Source organism: Oculina patagonica, chromosome 7 (genome assembly GCF_052425735.1).
Source record: "Oculina patagonica isolate OP01 chromosome 7, crgOcupat, whole genome shotgun sequence".
NCBI classification, from domain to species: Eukaryota; Metazoa; Cnidaria; class Anthozoa; order Scleractinia; family Oculinidae; genus Oculina; species Oculina patagonica.
Genome location: NC_135764.1, coordinates 32,005,104 through 32,018,409, shown reverse-complemented (window position 1 = coordinate 32,018,409; position 13,306 = coordinate 32,005,104). Strand labels below are relative to the sequence as shown.

At 44.1% G+C, this 13,306-nt stretch overlaps 30 non-coding genes across 30 annotated transcripts; all 30 read left to right on the top strand.

Moving 5' to 3' along the window:
* The first annotated feature begins 6,125 nt into the window (after positions 1-6,125).
* Positions 6,126-6,197, top strand: Trnaa-ggc (transfer RNA alanine (anticodon GGC)). The gene has a single exon. It is a non-coding gene; the product is annotated as a tRNA-Ala (tRNA).
* A 164-nt stretch (positions 6,198-6,361) lies between these two features.
* Positions 6,362-6,433, top strand: Trnaa-ggc (transfer RNA alanine (anticodon GGC)). The gene has a single exon. It is a non-coding gene; the product is annotated as a tRNA-Ala (tRNA).
* Positions 6,434-6,597: 164 nt separating this feature from the next.
* Positions 6,598-6,669, top strand: Trnaa-ggc (transfer RNA alanine (anticodon GGC)). The gene has a single exon. It is a non-coding gene; the product is annotated as a tRNA-Ala (tRNA).
* A 164-nt stretch (positions 6,670-6,833) lies between these two features.
* Trnaa-ggc (transfer RNA alanine (anticodon GGC)) lies at positions 6,834-6,905 on the top strand. The gene has a single exon. It is a non-coding gene; the product is annotated as a tRNA-Ala (tRNA).
* A 164-nt stretch (positions 6,906-7,069) lies between these two features.
* Trnaa-ggc (transfer RNA alanine (anticodon GGC)) lies at positions 7,070-7,141 on the top strand. The gene has a single exon. It is a non-coding gene; the product is annotated as a tRNA-Ala (tRNA).
* Positions 7,142-7,305: 164 nt separating this feature from the next.
* Positions 7,306-7,377, top strand: Trnaa-ggc (transfer RNA alanine (anticodon GGC)). Its single transcript has one exon. It is a non-coding gene; the product is annotated as a tRNA-Ala (tRNA).
* A 164-nt stretch (positions 7,378-7,541) lies between these two features.
* Trnaa-ggc (transfer RNA alanine (anticodon GGC)) lies at positions 7,542-7,613 on the top strand. Its single transcript has one exon. It is a non-coding gene; the product is annotated as a tRNA-Ala (tRNA).
* Positions 7,614-7,777: 164 nt separating this feature from the next.
* Trnaa-ggc (transfer RNA alanine (anticodon GGC)) lies at positions 7,778-7,849 on the top strand. The gene has a single exon. It is a non-coding gene; the product is annotated as a tRNA-Ala (tRNA).
* A 164-nt stretch (positions 7,850-8,013) lies between these two features.
* On the top strand, positions 8,014-8,085 carry Trnaa-ggc (transfer RNA alanine (anticodon GGC)). The gene has a single exon. It is a non-coding gene; the product is annotated as a tRNA-Ala (tRNA).
* A 164-nt stretch (positions 8,086-8,249) lies between these two features.
* Positions 8,250-8,321, top strand: Trnaa-ggc (transfer RNA alanine (anticodon GGC)). The gene has a single exon. It is a non-coding gene; the product is annotated as a tRNA-Ala (tRNA).
* Positions 8,322-8,485: 164 nt separating this feature from the next.
* On the top strand, positions 8,486-8,557 carry Trnaa-ggc (transfer RNA alanine (anticodon GGC)). Its single transcript has one exon. It is a non-coding gene; the product is annotated as a tRNA-Ala (tRNA).
* Positions 8,558-8,721: 164 nt separating this feature from the next.
* On the top strand, positions 8,722-8,793 carry Trnaa-ggc (transfer RNA alanine (anticodon GGC)). The gene has a single exon. It is a non-coding gene; the product is annotated as a tRNA-Ala (tRNA).
* Positions 8,794-8,957: 164 nt separating this feature from the next.
* Positions 8,958-9,029, top strand: Trnaa-ggc (transfer RNA alanine (anticodon GGC)). Its single transcript has one exon. It is a non-coding gene; the product is annotated as a tRNA-Ala (tRNA).
* Positions 9,030-9,193: 164 nt separating this feature from the next.
* Trnaa-ggc (transfer RNA alanine (anticodon GGC)) lies at positions 9,194-9,265 on the top strand. Its single transcript has one exon. It is a non-coding gene; the product is annotated as a tRNA-Ala (tRNA).
* A 164-nt stretch (positions 9,266-9,429) lies between these two features.
* Trnaa-ggc (transfer RNA alanine (anticodon GGC)) lies at positions 9,430-9,501 on the top strand. The gene has a single exon. It is a non-coding gene; the product is annotated as a tRNA-Ala (tRNA).
* Positions 9,502-9,669: 168 nt separating this feature from the next.
* Positions 9,670-9,741, top strand: Trnaa-ggc (transfer RNA alanine (anticodon GGC)). The gene has a single exon. It is a non-coding gene; the product is annotated as a tRNA-Ala (tRNA).
* Positions 9,742-9,905: 164 nt separating this feature from the next.
* Trnaa-ggc (transfer RNA alanine (anticodon GGC)) lies at positions 9,906-9,977 on the top strand. Its single transcript has one exon. It is a non-coding gene; the product is annotated as a tRNA-Ala (tRNA).
* Positions 9,978-10,141: 164 nt separating this feature from the next.
* Trnaa-ggc (transfer RNA alanine (anticodon GGC)) lies at positions 10,142-10,213 on the top strand. Its single transcript has one exon. It is a non-coding gene; the product is annotated as a tRNA-Ala (tRNA).
* Positions 10,214-10,377: 164 nt separating this feature from the next.
* Positions 10,378-10,449, top strand: Trnaa-ggc (transfer RNA alanine (anticodon GGC)). The gene has a single exon. It is a non-coding gene; the product is annotated as a tRNA-Ala (tRNA).
* A 164-nt stretch (positions 10,450-10,613) lies between these two features.
* Trnaa-ggc (transfer RNA alanine (anticodon GGC)) lies at positions 10,614-10,685 on the top strand. The gene has a single exon. It is a non-coding gene; the product is annotated as a tRNA-Ala (tRNA).
* A 168-nt stretch (positions 10,686-10,853) lies between these two features.
* Positions 10,854-10,925, top strand: Trnaa-ggc (transfer RNA alanine (anticodon GGC)). The gene has a single exon. It is a non-coding gene; the product is annotated as a tRNA-Ala (tRNA).
* A 164-nt stretch (positions 10,926-11,089) lies between these two features.
* On the top strand, positions 11,090-11,161 carry Trnaa-ggc (transfer RNA alanine (anticodon GGC)). Its single transcript has one exon. It is a non-coding gene; the product is annotated as a tRNA-Ala (tRNA).
* Positions 11,162-11,325: 164 nt separating this feature from the next.
* Positions 11,326-11,397, top strand: Trnaa-ggc (transfer RNA alanine (anticodon GGC)). Its single transcript has one exon. It is a non-coding gene; the product is annotated as a tRNA-Ala (tRNA).
* A 164-nt stretch (positions 11,398-11,561) lies between these two features.
* Positions 11,562-11,633, top strand: Trnaa-ggc (transfer RNA alanine (anticodon GGC)). Its single transcript has one exon. It is a non-coding gene; the product is annotated as a tRNA-Ala (tRNA).
* Positions 11,634-11,797: 164 nt separating this feature from the next.
* Trnaa-ggc (transfer RNA alanine (anticodon GGC)) lies at positions 11,798-11,869 on the top strand. The gene has a single exon. It is a non-coding gene; the product is annotated as a tRNA-Ala (tRNA).
* Positions 11,870-12,033: 164 nt separating this feature from the next.
* Positions 12,034-12,105, top strand: Trnaa-ggc (transfer RNA alanine (anticodon GGC)). The gene has a single exon. It is a non-coding gene; the product is annotated as a tRNA-Ala (tRNA).
* Positions 12,106-12,269: 164 nt separating this feature from the next.
* On the top strand, positions 12,270-12,341 carry Trnaa-ggc (transfer RNA alanine (anticodon GGC)). Its single transcript has one exon. It is a non-coding gene; the product is annotated as a tRNA-Ala (tRNA).
* A 165-nt stretch (positions 12,342-12,506) lies between these two features.
* Positions 12,507-12,578, top strand: Trnaa-ggc (transfer RNA alanine (anticodon GGC)). The gene has a single exon. It is a non-coding gene; the product is annotated as a tRNA-Ala (tRNA).
* Positions 12,579-12,742: 164 nt separating this feature from the next.
* On the top strand, positions 12,743-12,814 carry Trnaa-ggc (transfer RNA alanine (anticodon GGC)). Its single transcript has one exon. It is a non-coding gene; the product is annotated as a tRNA-Ala (tRNA).
* A 164-nt stretch (positions 12,815-12,978) lies between these two features.
* Trnaa-ggc (transfer RNA alanine (anticodon GGC)) lies at positions 12,979-13,050 on the top strand. Its single transcript has one exon. It is a non-coding gene; the product is annotated as a tRNA-Ala (tRNA).
* The last annotated feature ends 256 nt before the right edge of the window (positions 13,051-13,306 follow it).

Sequence of the window (13,306 nt, the reverse complement as noted above, 5' to 3'; positions counted from 1 at the left end):
CAGTGGTAGAGCATTGCACTGGCAACGCAAAGGTCGTGGGTTCGACTCCCGCTCAGAGCCTGAAAAATTTTTTCAGGTCTTCAGTAGTGTAAGGCCGCATTTGCATTTATCATATATATATTTCACTGCTACTGCTGGACACACATTCATTTATTTCACATATACTTGGGCCGAGTATCATGTCCACCATAAAGGGATTACCCATATACGACCGCTCTCATGTGGCTTTGATAGCTCAGTGGTAGAGCATTGCACTGGCAACGCAAAGGTCGTGGGTTCGACTCCCGCTCAGAGCCTGAAAAATTTTTTCAGGTCTTCAGTAGTGTAAGGCCGCATTTGCATTTATCATATATATATTTCACTGCTACTGCTGGACACACATTCATTTATTTCACATATACTTGGGCCGAGTATCATGTCCACCATAAAGGGATTACCCATATACGACCGCTCTCATGTGGCTTTGATAGCTCAGTGGTAGAGCATTGCACTGGCAACGCAAAGGTCGTGGGTTCGACTCCCGCTCAGAGCCTGAAAAATTTTTTCAGGTCTTCAGTAGTGTAAGGCCGCATTTGCATTTATCATATATATATTTCACTGCTACTGCTGGACACACATTCATTTATTTCACATATACTTGGGCCGAGTATCATGTCCACCATAAAGGGATTACCCATATACGACCGCTCTCATGTGGCTTTGATAGCTCAGTGGTAGAGCATTGCACTGGCAACGCAAAGGTCGTGGGTTCGACTCCCGCTCAGAGCCTGAAAAATTTTTTCAGGTCTTCAGTAGTGTAAGGCCGCATTTGCATTTATCATATATATATTTCACTGCTACTGCTGGACACACATTCATTTATTTCACATATACTTGGGCCGAGTATCATGTCCACCATAAAGGGATTACCCATATACGACCGCTCTCATGTGGCTTTGATAGCTCAGTGGTAGAGCATTGCACTGGCAACGCAAAGGTCGTGGGTTCGACTCCCGCTCAGAGCCTGAAAAATTTTTTCAGGTCTTCAGTAGTGTAAGGCCGCATTTGCATTTATCATATATATATTTCACTGCTACTGCTGGACACACATTCATTTATTTCACATATACTTGGGCCGAGTATCATGTCCACCATAAAGGGATTACCCATATACGACCGCTCTCATGTGGCTTTGATAGCTCAGTGGTAGAGCATTGCACTGGCAACGCAAAGGTCGTGGGTTCGACTCCCGCTCAGAGCCTGAAAAATTTTTTCAGGTCTTCAGTAGTGTAAGGCCGCATTTGCATTTATCATATATATATTTCACTGCTACTGCTGGACACACATTCATTTATTTCACATATACTTGGGCCGAGTATCATGTCCACCATAAAGGGATTACCCATATACGACCGCTCTCATGTGGCTTTGATAGCTCAGTGGTAGAGCATTGCACTGGCAACGCAAAGGTCGTGGGTTCGACTCCCGCTCAGAGCCTGAAAAAATTTTTCAGGTCTTCAGTAGTGTAAGGCCGCATTTGCATTTATCATATATATATTTCACTGCTACTGCTGGACACACATTCATTTATTTCACATATACTTGGGCCGAGTATCATGTCCACCATAAAGGGATTACCCATATACGACCGCTCTCATGTGGCTTTGATAGCTCAGTGGTAGAGCATTGCACTGGCAACGCAAAGGTCGTGGGTTCGACTCCCGCTCAGAGCCTGAAAAATTTTTTCAGGTCTTCAGTAGTGTAAGGCCGCATTTGCATTTATCATATATATATTTCACTGCTACTGCTGGACACACATTCATTTATTTCACATATACTTGGGCCGAGTATCATGTCCACCATAAAGGGATTACCCATATACGACCGCTCTCATGTGGCTTTGATAGCTCAGTGGTAGAGCATTGCACTGGCAACGCAAAGGTCGTGGGTTCGACTCCCGCTCAGAGCCTGAAAAATTTTTTCAGGTCTTCAGTAGTGTAAGGCCGCATTTGCATTTATCATATATATATTTCACTGCTACTGCTGGACACACATTCATTTATTTCACATATACTTGGGCCGAGTATCATGTCCACCATAAAGGGATTACCCATATACGACCGCTCTCATGTGGCTTTGATAGCTCAGTGGTAGAGCATTGCACTGGCAACGCAAAGGTCGTGGGTTCGACTCCCGCTCAGAGCCTGAAAAATTTTTTCAGGTCTTCAGTAGTGTAAGGCCGCATTTGCATTTATCATATATATATTTCACTGCTACTGCTGGACACACATTCATTTATTTCACATATACTTGGGCCGAGTATCATGTCCACCATAAAGGGATTACCCATATACGACCGCTCTCATGTGGCTTTGATAGCTCAGTGGTAGAGCATTGCACTGGCAACGCAAAGGTCGTGGGTTCGACTCCCGCTCAGAGCCTGAAAAATTTTTTCAGGTCTTCAGTAGTGTAAGGCCGCATTTGCATTTATCATATATATATTTCACTGCTACTGCTGGACACACATTCATTTATTTCACATATACTTGGGCCGAGTATCATGTCCACCATAAAGGGATTACCCATATACGACCGCTCTCATGTGGCTTTGATAGCTCAGTGGTAGAGCATTGCACTGGCAACGCAAAGGTCGTGGGTTCGACTCCCGCTCAGAGCCTGAAAAATTTTTTCAGGTCTTCAGTAGTGTAAGGCCGCATTTGCATTTATCATATATATATTTCACTGCTACTGCTGGACACACATTCATTTATTTCACATATACTTGGGCCGAGTATCATGTCCACCATAAAGGGATTACCCATATACGACCGCTCTCATGTGGCTTTGATAGCTCAGTGGTAGAGCATTGCACTGGCAACGCAAAGGTCGTGGGTTCGACTCCCGCTCAGAGCCTGAAAAATTTTTTCAGGTCTTCAGTAGTGTAAGGCCGCATTTGCATTTATCATATATATATTTCACTGCTACTGCTGGACACACATTCATTTATTTCACATATACTTGGGCCGAGTATCATGTCCACCATAAAGGGATTACCCATATACGACCGCTCTCATGTGGCTTTGATAGCTCAGTGGTAGAGCATTGCACTGGCAACGCAAAGGTCGTGGGTTCGACTCCCGCTCAGAGCCTGAAAAATTTTTTCAGGTCTTCAGTAGTGTAAGGCCGCATTTGCATTTATCATATATATATTTCACTGCTACTGCTGGACACACATTCATTTATTTCACATATACTTGGGCCGAGTATCATGTCCACCATAAAGGGATTACCCATATACGACCGCTCTCATGTGGCTTTGATAGCTCAGTGGTAGAGCATTGCACTGGCAACGCAAAGGTCGTGGGTTCGACTCCCGCTCAGAGCCTGAAAAATTTTTTCAGGTCTTCAGTAGTGTAAGGCCGCATTTGCATTTATCATATATATATTTCACTGCTACTGCTGGACACACATTCATTTATTTCACATATACTTGGGCCGAGTATCATGTCCACCATAAAGGGATTACCCATATACGACCGCTCTCATGTGGCTTTGATAGCTCAGTGGTAGAGCATTGCACTGGCAACGCAAAGGTCGTGGGTTCGACTCCCGCTCAGAGCCTGAAAAATTTTTTCAGGTCTTCAGTAGTGTAAGGCCGCATTTGCATTTATCATATATATATTTCACTGCTACTGCTGGACACACATTCATTTATTTCACATATACTTGGGCCGAGTATCATGTCCACCATAAAGGGATTACCCATATACGACCGCTCTCATGTGGCTTTGATAGCTCAGTGGTAGAGCATTGCACTGGCAACGCAAAGGTCGTGGGTTCGACTCCCGCTCAGAGCCTGAAAAATTTTTTCAGGTCTTCAGTAGTGTAAGGCCGCATTTGCATTTATCATATATATATTTCACTGCTACTGCTGGACACACATTCATTTATTTCACATATACTTGGGCCGAGTATCATGTCCACCATAAAGGGATTACCCATATACGACCGCTCTCATGTGGCTTTGATAGCTCAGTGGTAGAGCATTGCACTGGCAACGCAAAGGTCGTGGGTTCGACTCCCGCTCAGAGCCTGAAAAATTTTTTCAGGTCTTCAGTAGTGTAAGGCCGCATTTGCATTTATCATATATATATTTCACTGCTACTGCTGGACACACATTCATTTATTTCACATATACTTGGGCCGAGTATCATGTCCACCATAAAGGGATTACCCATATACGACCGCTCTCATGTGGCTTTGATAGCTCAGTGGTAGAGCATTGCACTGGCAACGCAAAGGTCGTGGGTTCGACTCCCGCTCAGAGCCTGAAAAATTTTTTCAGGTCTTCAGTAGTGTAAGGCCGCATTTGCATTTATCATATATATATTTCACTGCTACTGCTGGACACACATTCATTTATTTCACATATACTTGGGCCGAGTATCATGTCCACCATAAAGGGATTACCCATATACGACCGCTCTCATGTGGCTTTGATAGCTCAGTGGTAGAGCATTGCACTGGCAACGCAAAGGTCGTGGGTTCGACTCCCGCTCAGAGCCTGAAAAATTTTTTCAGGTCTTCAGTAGTGTAAGGCCGCATTTGCATTTATCATATATATATTTCACTGCTACTGCTGGACACACATTCATTTATTTCACATATACTTGGGCCGAGTATCATGTCCACCATAAAGGGATTACCCATATACGACCGCTCTCATGTGGCTTTGATAGCTCAGTGGTAGAGCATTGCACTGGCAACGCAAAGGTCGTGGGTTCGACTCCCGCTCAGAGCCTGAAAAATTTTTTCAGGTCTTCAGTAGTGTAAGGCCGCATTTGCATTTATCATATATATATTTCACTGCTACTGCTGGACACACATTCATTTATTTCACATATACTTGGGCCGAGTATCATGTCCACCATAAAGGGATTACCCATATACGACCGCTCTCATGTGGCTTTGATAGCTCAGTGGTAGAGCATTGCACTGGCAACGCAAAGGTCGTGGGTTCGACTCCCGCTCAGAGCCTGAAAAATTTTTTCAGGTCTTCAGTAGTGTAAGGCCGCATTTGCATTTATCATATATATATTTCACTGCTACTGCTGGACACACATTCATTTATTTCACATATACTTGGGCCGAGTATCATGTCCACCATAAAGGGATTACCCATATACGACCGCTCTCATGTGGCTTTGATAGCTCAGTGGTAGAGCATTGCACTGGCAACGCAAAGGTCGTGGGTTCGACTCCCGCTCAGAGCCTGAAAAATTTTTTCAGGTCTTCAGTAGTGTAAGGCCGCATTTGCATTTATCATATATATATTTCACTGCTACTGCTGGACACACATTCATTTATTTCACATATACTTGGGCCGAGTATCATGTCCACCATAAAGGGATTACCCATATACGACCGCTCTCATGTGGCTTTGATAGCTCAGTGGTAGAGCATTGCACTGGCAACGCAAAGGTCGTGGGTTCGACTCCCGCTCAGAGCCTGAAAAATTTTTTCAGGTCTTCAGTAGTGTAAGGCCGCATTTGCATTTATCATATATATATTTCACTGCTACTGCTGGACACACATTCATTTATTTCACATATACTTGGGCCGAGTATCATGTCCACCATAAAGGGATTACCCATATACGACCGCTCTCATGTGGCTTTGATAGCTCAGTGGTAGAGCATTGCACTGGCAACGCAAAGGTCGTGGGTTCGACTCCCGCTCAGAGCCTGAAAAAATTTTTTCAGGTCTTCAGTAGTGTAAGGCCGCATTTGCATTTATCATATATATATTTCACTGCTACTGCTGGACACACATTCATTTATTTCACATATACTTGGGCCGAGTATCATGTCCACCATAAAGGGATTACCCATATACGACCGCTCTCATGTGGCTTTGATAGCTCAGTGGTAGAGCATTGCACTGGCAACGCAAAGGTCGTGGGTTCGACTCCCGCTCAGAGCCTGAAAAATTTTTTCAGGTCTTCAGTAGTGTAAGGCCGCATTTGCATTTATCATATATATATTTCACTGCTACTGCTGGACACACATTCATTTATTTCACATATACTTGGGCCGAGTATCATGTCCACCATAAAGGGATTACCCATATACGACCGCTCTCATGTGGCTTTGATAGCTCAGTGGTAGAGCATTGCACTGGCAACGCAAAGGTCGTGGGTTCGACTCCCGCTCAGAGCCTGAAAAATTTTTTCAGGTCTTCAGTAGTGTAAGGCCGCATTTGCATTTATCATATATATATTTCACTGCTACTGCTGGACACACATTCATTTATTTCACATATACTTGGGCCGAGTATCATGTCCACCATAAAGGGATTACCCATATACGACCGCTCTCATGTGGCTTTGATAGCTCAGTGGTAGAGCATTGCACTGGCAACGCAAAGGTCGTGGGTTCGACTCCCGCTCAGAGCCTGAAAAATTTTTTCAGGTCTTCAGTAGTGTAAGGCCGCATTTGCATTTATCATATATATATTTCACTGCTACTGCTGGACACACATTCATTTATTTCACATATACTTGGGCCGAGTATCATGTCCACCATAAAGGGATTACCCATATACGACCGCTCTCATGTGGCTTTGATAGCTCAGTGGTAGAGCATTGCACTGGCAACGCAAAGGTCGTGGGTTCGACTCCCGCTCAGAGCCTGAAAAATTTTTTCAGGTCTTCAGTAGTGTAAGGCCGCATTTGCATTTATCATATATATATTTCACTGCTACTGCTGGACACACATTCATTTATTTCACATATACTTGGGCCGAGTATCATGTCCACCATAAAGGGATTACCCATATACGACCGCTCTCATGTGGCTTTGATAGCTCAGTGGTAGAGCATTGCACTGGCAACGCAAAGGTCGTGGGTTCGACTCCCGCTCAGAGCCTGAAAAATTTTTTCAGGTCTTCAGTAGTGTAAGGCCGCATTTGCATTTATCATATATATATTTCACTGCTACTGCTGGACACACATTCATTTATTTCACATATACTTGGGCCGAGTATCATGTCCACCATAAAGGGATTACCCATATACGACCGCTCTCATGTGGCTTTGATAGCTCAGTGGTAGAGCATTGCACTGGCAACGCAAAGGTCGTGGGTTCGACTCCCGCTCAGAGCCTGAAAAATTTTTTCAGGTCTTCAGTAGTGTAAGGCCGCATTTGCATTTATCATATATATATTTCACTGCTACTGCTGGACACACATTCATTTATTTCACATATACTTGGGCCGAGTATCATGTCCACCATAAAGGGATTACCCATATACGACCGCTCTCATGTGGCTTTGATAGCTCAGTGGTAGAGCATTGCACTGGCAACGCAAAGGTCGTGGGTTCGACTCCCGCTCAGAGCCTGAAAAATTTTTTCAGGTCTTCAGTAGTGTAAGGCCGCATTTGCATTTATCATATATATATTTCACTGCTACTGCTGGACACACATTCATTTATTTCACATATACTTGGGCCGAGTATCATGTCCACCATAAAGGGATTACCCATATACGACCGCTCTCATGTGGCTTTGATAGCTCAGTGGTAGAGCATTGCACTGGCAACGCAAAGGTCGTGGGTTCGACTCCCGCTCAGAGCCTGAAAAATTTTTTCAGGTCTTCAGTAGTGTAAGGCCGCATTTGCATTTATCATATATATATTTCACTGCTACTGCTGGACACACATTCATTTATTTCACATATACTTGGGCCGAGTATCATGTCCACCATAAAGGGATTACCCATATACGACCGCTCTCATGTGGCTTTGATAGCTCAGTGGTAGAGCATTGCACTGGCAACGCAAAGGTCGTGGGTTCGACTCCCGCTCAGAGCCTGAAAAATTTTTTCAGGTCTTCAGTAGTGTAAGGCCGCATTTGCATTTATCATATATATATTTCACTGCTACTGCTGGACACACATTCATTTATTTCACATATACTTGGGCCGAGTATCATGTCCACCATAAAGGGATTACCCATATACGACCGCTCTCATGTGGCTTTGATAGCTCAGTGGTAGAGCATTGCACTGGCAACGCAAAGGTCGTGGGTTCGACTCCCGCTCAGAGCCTGAAAAATTTTTTCAGGTCTTCAGTAGTGTAAGGCCGCATTTGCATTTATCATATATATATTTCACTGCTACTGCTGGACACACATTCATTTATTTCACATATACTTGGGCCGAGTATCATGTCCACCATAAAGGGATTACCCATATACGACCGCTCTCATGTGGCTTTGATAGCTCAGTGGTAGAGCATTGCACTGGCAACGCAAAGGTCGTGGGTTCGACTCCCGCTCAGAGCCTGAAAAATTTTTTCAGGTCTTCAGTAGTGTAAGGCCGCATTTGCATTTATCATATATATATTTCACTGCTACTGCTGGACACACATTCATTTATTTCACATATACTTGGGCCGAGTATCATGTCCACCATAAAGGGATTACCCATATACGACCGCTCTCATGTGGCTTTGATAGCTCAGTGGTAGAGCATTGCACTGGCAACGCAAAGGTCGTGGGTTCGACTCCCGCTCAGAGCCTGAAAAATTTTTTCAGGTCTTCAGTAGTGTAAGGCCGCATTTGCATTTATCATATATATATTTCACTGCTACTGCTGGACACACATTCATTTATTTCACATATACTTGGGCCGAGTATCATGTCCACCATAAAGGGATTACCCATATACGACCGCTCTCATGTGGCTTTGATAGCTCAGTGGTAGAGCATTGCACTGGCAACGCAAAGGTCGTGGGTTCGACTCCCGCTCAGAGCCTGAAAAATTTTTTCAGGTCTTCAGTAGTGTAAGGCCGCATTTGCATTTATCATATATATATTTCACTGCTACTGCTGGACACACATTCATTTATTTCACATATACTTGGGCCGAGTATCATGTCCACCATAAAGGGATTACCCATATACGACCGCTCTCATGTGGCTTTGATAGCTCAGTGGTAGAGCATTGCACTGGCAACGCAAAGGTCGTGGGTTCGACTCCCGCTCAGAGCCTGAAAAATTTTTTCAGGTCTTCAGTAGTGTAAGGCCGCATTTGCATTTATCATATATATATTTCACTGCTACTGCTGGACACACATTCATTTATTTCACATATACTTGGGCCGAGTATCATGTCCACCATAAAGGGATTACCCATATACGACCGCTCTCATGTGGCTTTGATAGCTCAGTGGTAGAGCATTGCACTGGCAACGCAAAGGTCGTGGGTTCGACTCCCGCTCAGAGCCTGAAAAATTTTTTCAGGTCTTCAGTAGTGTAAGGCCGCATTTGCATTTATCATATATATATTTCACTGCTACTGCTGGACACACATTCATTTATTTCACATATACTTGGGCCGAGTATCATGTCCACCATAAAGGGATTACCCATATACGACCGCTCTCATGTGGCTTTGATAGCTCAGTGGTAGAGCATTGCACTGGCAACGCAAAGGTCGTGGGTTCGACTCCCGCTCAGAGCCTGAAAAAAAAATTTTTTCAGGTCTTCAGTAGTGTAAGGCCGCATTTGCATTTATCATATATATATTTCACTGCTACTGCTGGACACACATTCATTTATTTCACATATACTTGGGCCGAGTATCATGTCCACCATAAAGGGATTACCCATATACGACCGCTCTCATGTGGCTTTGATAGCTCAGTGGTAGAGCATTGCACTGGCAACGCAAAGGTCGTGGGTTCGACTCCCGCTCAGAGCCTGAAAAATTTTTTCAGGTCTTCAGTAGTGTAAGGCCGCATTTGCATTTATCATATATATATTTCACTGCTACTGCTGGACACACATTCATTTATTTCACATATACTTGGGCCGAGTATCATGTCCACCATAAAGGGATTACCCATATACGACCGCTCTCATGTGGCTTTGATAGCTCAGTGGTAGAGCATTGCACTGGCAACGCAAAGGTCGTGGGTTCGACTCCCGCTCAGAGCCTGAAAAATTTTTTCAGGTCTTCAGTAGTGTAAGGCCGCATTTGCATTTATCATATATATATTTCACTGCTACTGCTGGACACACATTCATTTATTTCACATATACTTGGGCCGAGTATCATGTCCACCATAAAGGGATTACCCATATACGACCGCTCTCATGTGGCTTTGATAGCTCAGTGGTAGAGCATTGCACTGGCAACGCAAAGGTCGTGGGTTCGACTCCCGCTCAGAGCCTGAAAAATTTTTTCAGGTCTTCAGTAGTGTAAGGCCGCATTTGCATTTATCATATATATATTTCACTGCTACTGCTGGACACACATTCATTTATTTCACATATACTTGGGCCGAGTATCATGTCCACCATAAAGGGATTACCCATATACGACCGCTCTCATGTGGCTTTGATAGCTCAGTGGTAGAGCATTGCACTGGCAACGCAAAGGTCGTGGGTTCGACTCCCGCTCAGAGCCTGAAAAATTTTTTCAGGTCTTCAGTAGTGTAAGGCCGCATTTGCATTTATCATATATATATTTCACTGCTACTGCTGGACACACATTCATTTATTTCACATATACTTGGGCCGAGTATCATGTCCACCATAAAGGGATTACCCATATACGACCGCTCTCATGTGGCTTTGATAGCTCAGTGGTAGAGCATTGCACTGGCAACGCAAAGGTCGTGGGTTCGACTCCCGCTCAGAGCCTGAAAAAAAAATTTTTTCAGGTCTTCAGTAGTGTAAGGCCGCATTTGCATTTATCATATATATATTTCACTGCTACTGCTGGACACACATTCATTTATTTCACATATACTTGGGCCGAGTATCATGTCCACCATAAAGGGATTACCCATATACGACCGCTCTCATGTGGCTTTGATAGCTCAGTGGTAGAGCATTGCACTGGCAACGCAAAGGTCGTGGGTTCGACTCCCGCTCAGAGCCTGAAAAATTTTTTCAGGTCTTCAGTAGTGTAAGGCCGCATTTGCATTTATCATATATATATTTCACTGCTACTGCTGGACACACATTCATTTATTTCACATATACTTGGGCCGAGTATCATGTCCACCATAAAGGGATTACCCATATACGACCGCTCTCATGTGGCTTTGATAGCTCAGTGGTAGAGCATTGCACTGGCAACGCAAAGGTCGTGGGTTCGACTCCCGCTCAGAGCCTGAAAAATTTTTTCAGGTCTTCAGTAGTGTAAGGCCGCATTTGCATTTATCATATATATATTTCACTGCTACTGCTGGACACACATTCATTTATTTCACATATACTTGGGCCGAGTATCATGTCCACCATAAAGGGATTACCCATATACGACCGCTCTCATGTGGCTTTGATAGCTCAGTGGTAGAGCATTGCACTGGCAACGCAAAGGTCGTGGGTTCGACTCCCGCTCAGAGCCTGAAAAATTTTTTCAGGTCTTCAGTAGTGTAAGGCCGCATTTGCATTTATCATATATATATTTCACTGCTACTGCTGGACACACATTCATTTATTTCACATATACTTGGGCCGAGTATCATGTCCACCATAAAGGGATTACCCATATACGACCGCTCTCATGTGGCTTTGATAGCTCAGTGGTAGAGCATTGCACTGGCAACGCAAAGGTCGTGGGTTCGACTCCCGCTCAGAGCCTGAAAAATTTTTTCAGGTCTTCAGTAGTGTAAGGCCGCATTTGCATTTATCATATATATATTTCACTGCTACTGCTGGACACACATTCATTTATTTCACATATACTTGGGCCGAGTATCATGTCCACCATAAAGGGATTACCCATATACGACCGCTCTCATGTGGCTTTGATAGCTCAGTGGTAGAGCATTGCACTGGCAACGCAAAGGTCGTGGGTTCGACTCCCGCTCAGAGCCTGAAAAATTTTTTCAGGTCTTCAGTAGTGTAAGGCCGCATTTGCATTTATCATATATATATTTCACTGCTACTGCTGGACACACATTCATTTATTTCACATATACTTGGGCCGAGTATCATGTCCACCATAAAGGGATTACCCATATACGACCGCTCTCATGTGGCTTTGATAGCTCAGTGGTAGAGCATTGCACTGGCAACGCAAAGGTCGTGGGTTCGACTCCCGCTCAGAGCCTGAAAAATTTTTTCAGGTCTTCAGTAGTGTAAGGCCGCATTTGCATTTATCATATATATATTTCACTGCTACTGCTGGACACACATTCATTTATTTCACATATACTTGGGCCGAGTATCATGTCCACCATAAAGGGATTACCCATATACGACCGCTCTCATGTGGCTTTGATAGCTCAGTGGTAGAGCATTGCACTGGCAACGCAAAGGTCGTGGGTTCGACTCCCGCTCAGAGCCTGAAAAATTTTTTTCAGGTCTTCAGTAGTGTAAGGCCGCATTTGCATTTATCATATATATATTTCACTGCTACTGCTGGACACACATTCATTTATTTCACATATACTTGGGCCGAGTATCATGTCCACCATAAAGGGATTACCCATATACGACCGCTCTCATGTGGCTTTGATAGCTCAGTGGTAGAGCATTGCACTGGCAACGCAAAGGTCGTGGGTTCGACTCCCGCTCAGAGCCTGAAAAATTTTTTCAGGTCTTCAGTAGTGTAAGGCCGCATTTGCATTTATCATATATATATTTCACTGCTACTGCTGGACACACATTCATTTATTTCACATATACTTGGGCCGAGTATCATGTCCACCATAAAGGGATTACCCATATACGACCGCTCTCATGTGGCTTTGATAGCTCAGTGGTAGAGCATTGCACTGGCAACGCAAAGGTCGTGGGTTCGACTCCCGCTCAGAGCCTGAAAAATTTTTTCAGGTCTTCAGTAGTGTAAGGCCGCATTTGCATTTATCATATATATATTTCACTGCTACTGCTGGACACACATTCATTTATTTCACATATACTTGGGCCGAGTATCATGTCCACCATAAAGGGATTACCCATATACGACCGCTCTCATGTGGCTTTGATAGCTCAGTGGTAGAGCATTGCACTGGCAACGCAAAGGTCGTGGGTTCGACTCCCGCTCAGAGCCTGAAAAATTTTTTTCAGGTCTTCAGTAGTGTAAGGCCGCATTTGCATTTATCATATATATATTTCACTGCTACTGCTGGACACACATTCATTTATTTCACATATACTTGGGCCGAGTATCATGTCCACCATAAAGGGATTACCCATATACGACCGCTCTCATGTGGCTTTGATAGCTCAGTGGTAGAGCACTGCACTGGCAACGCAAAGGTCGTGGGTTCGACTCCCGCTCAGAGCCTGAAAAATTTTTTCAGGTC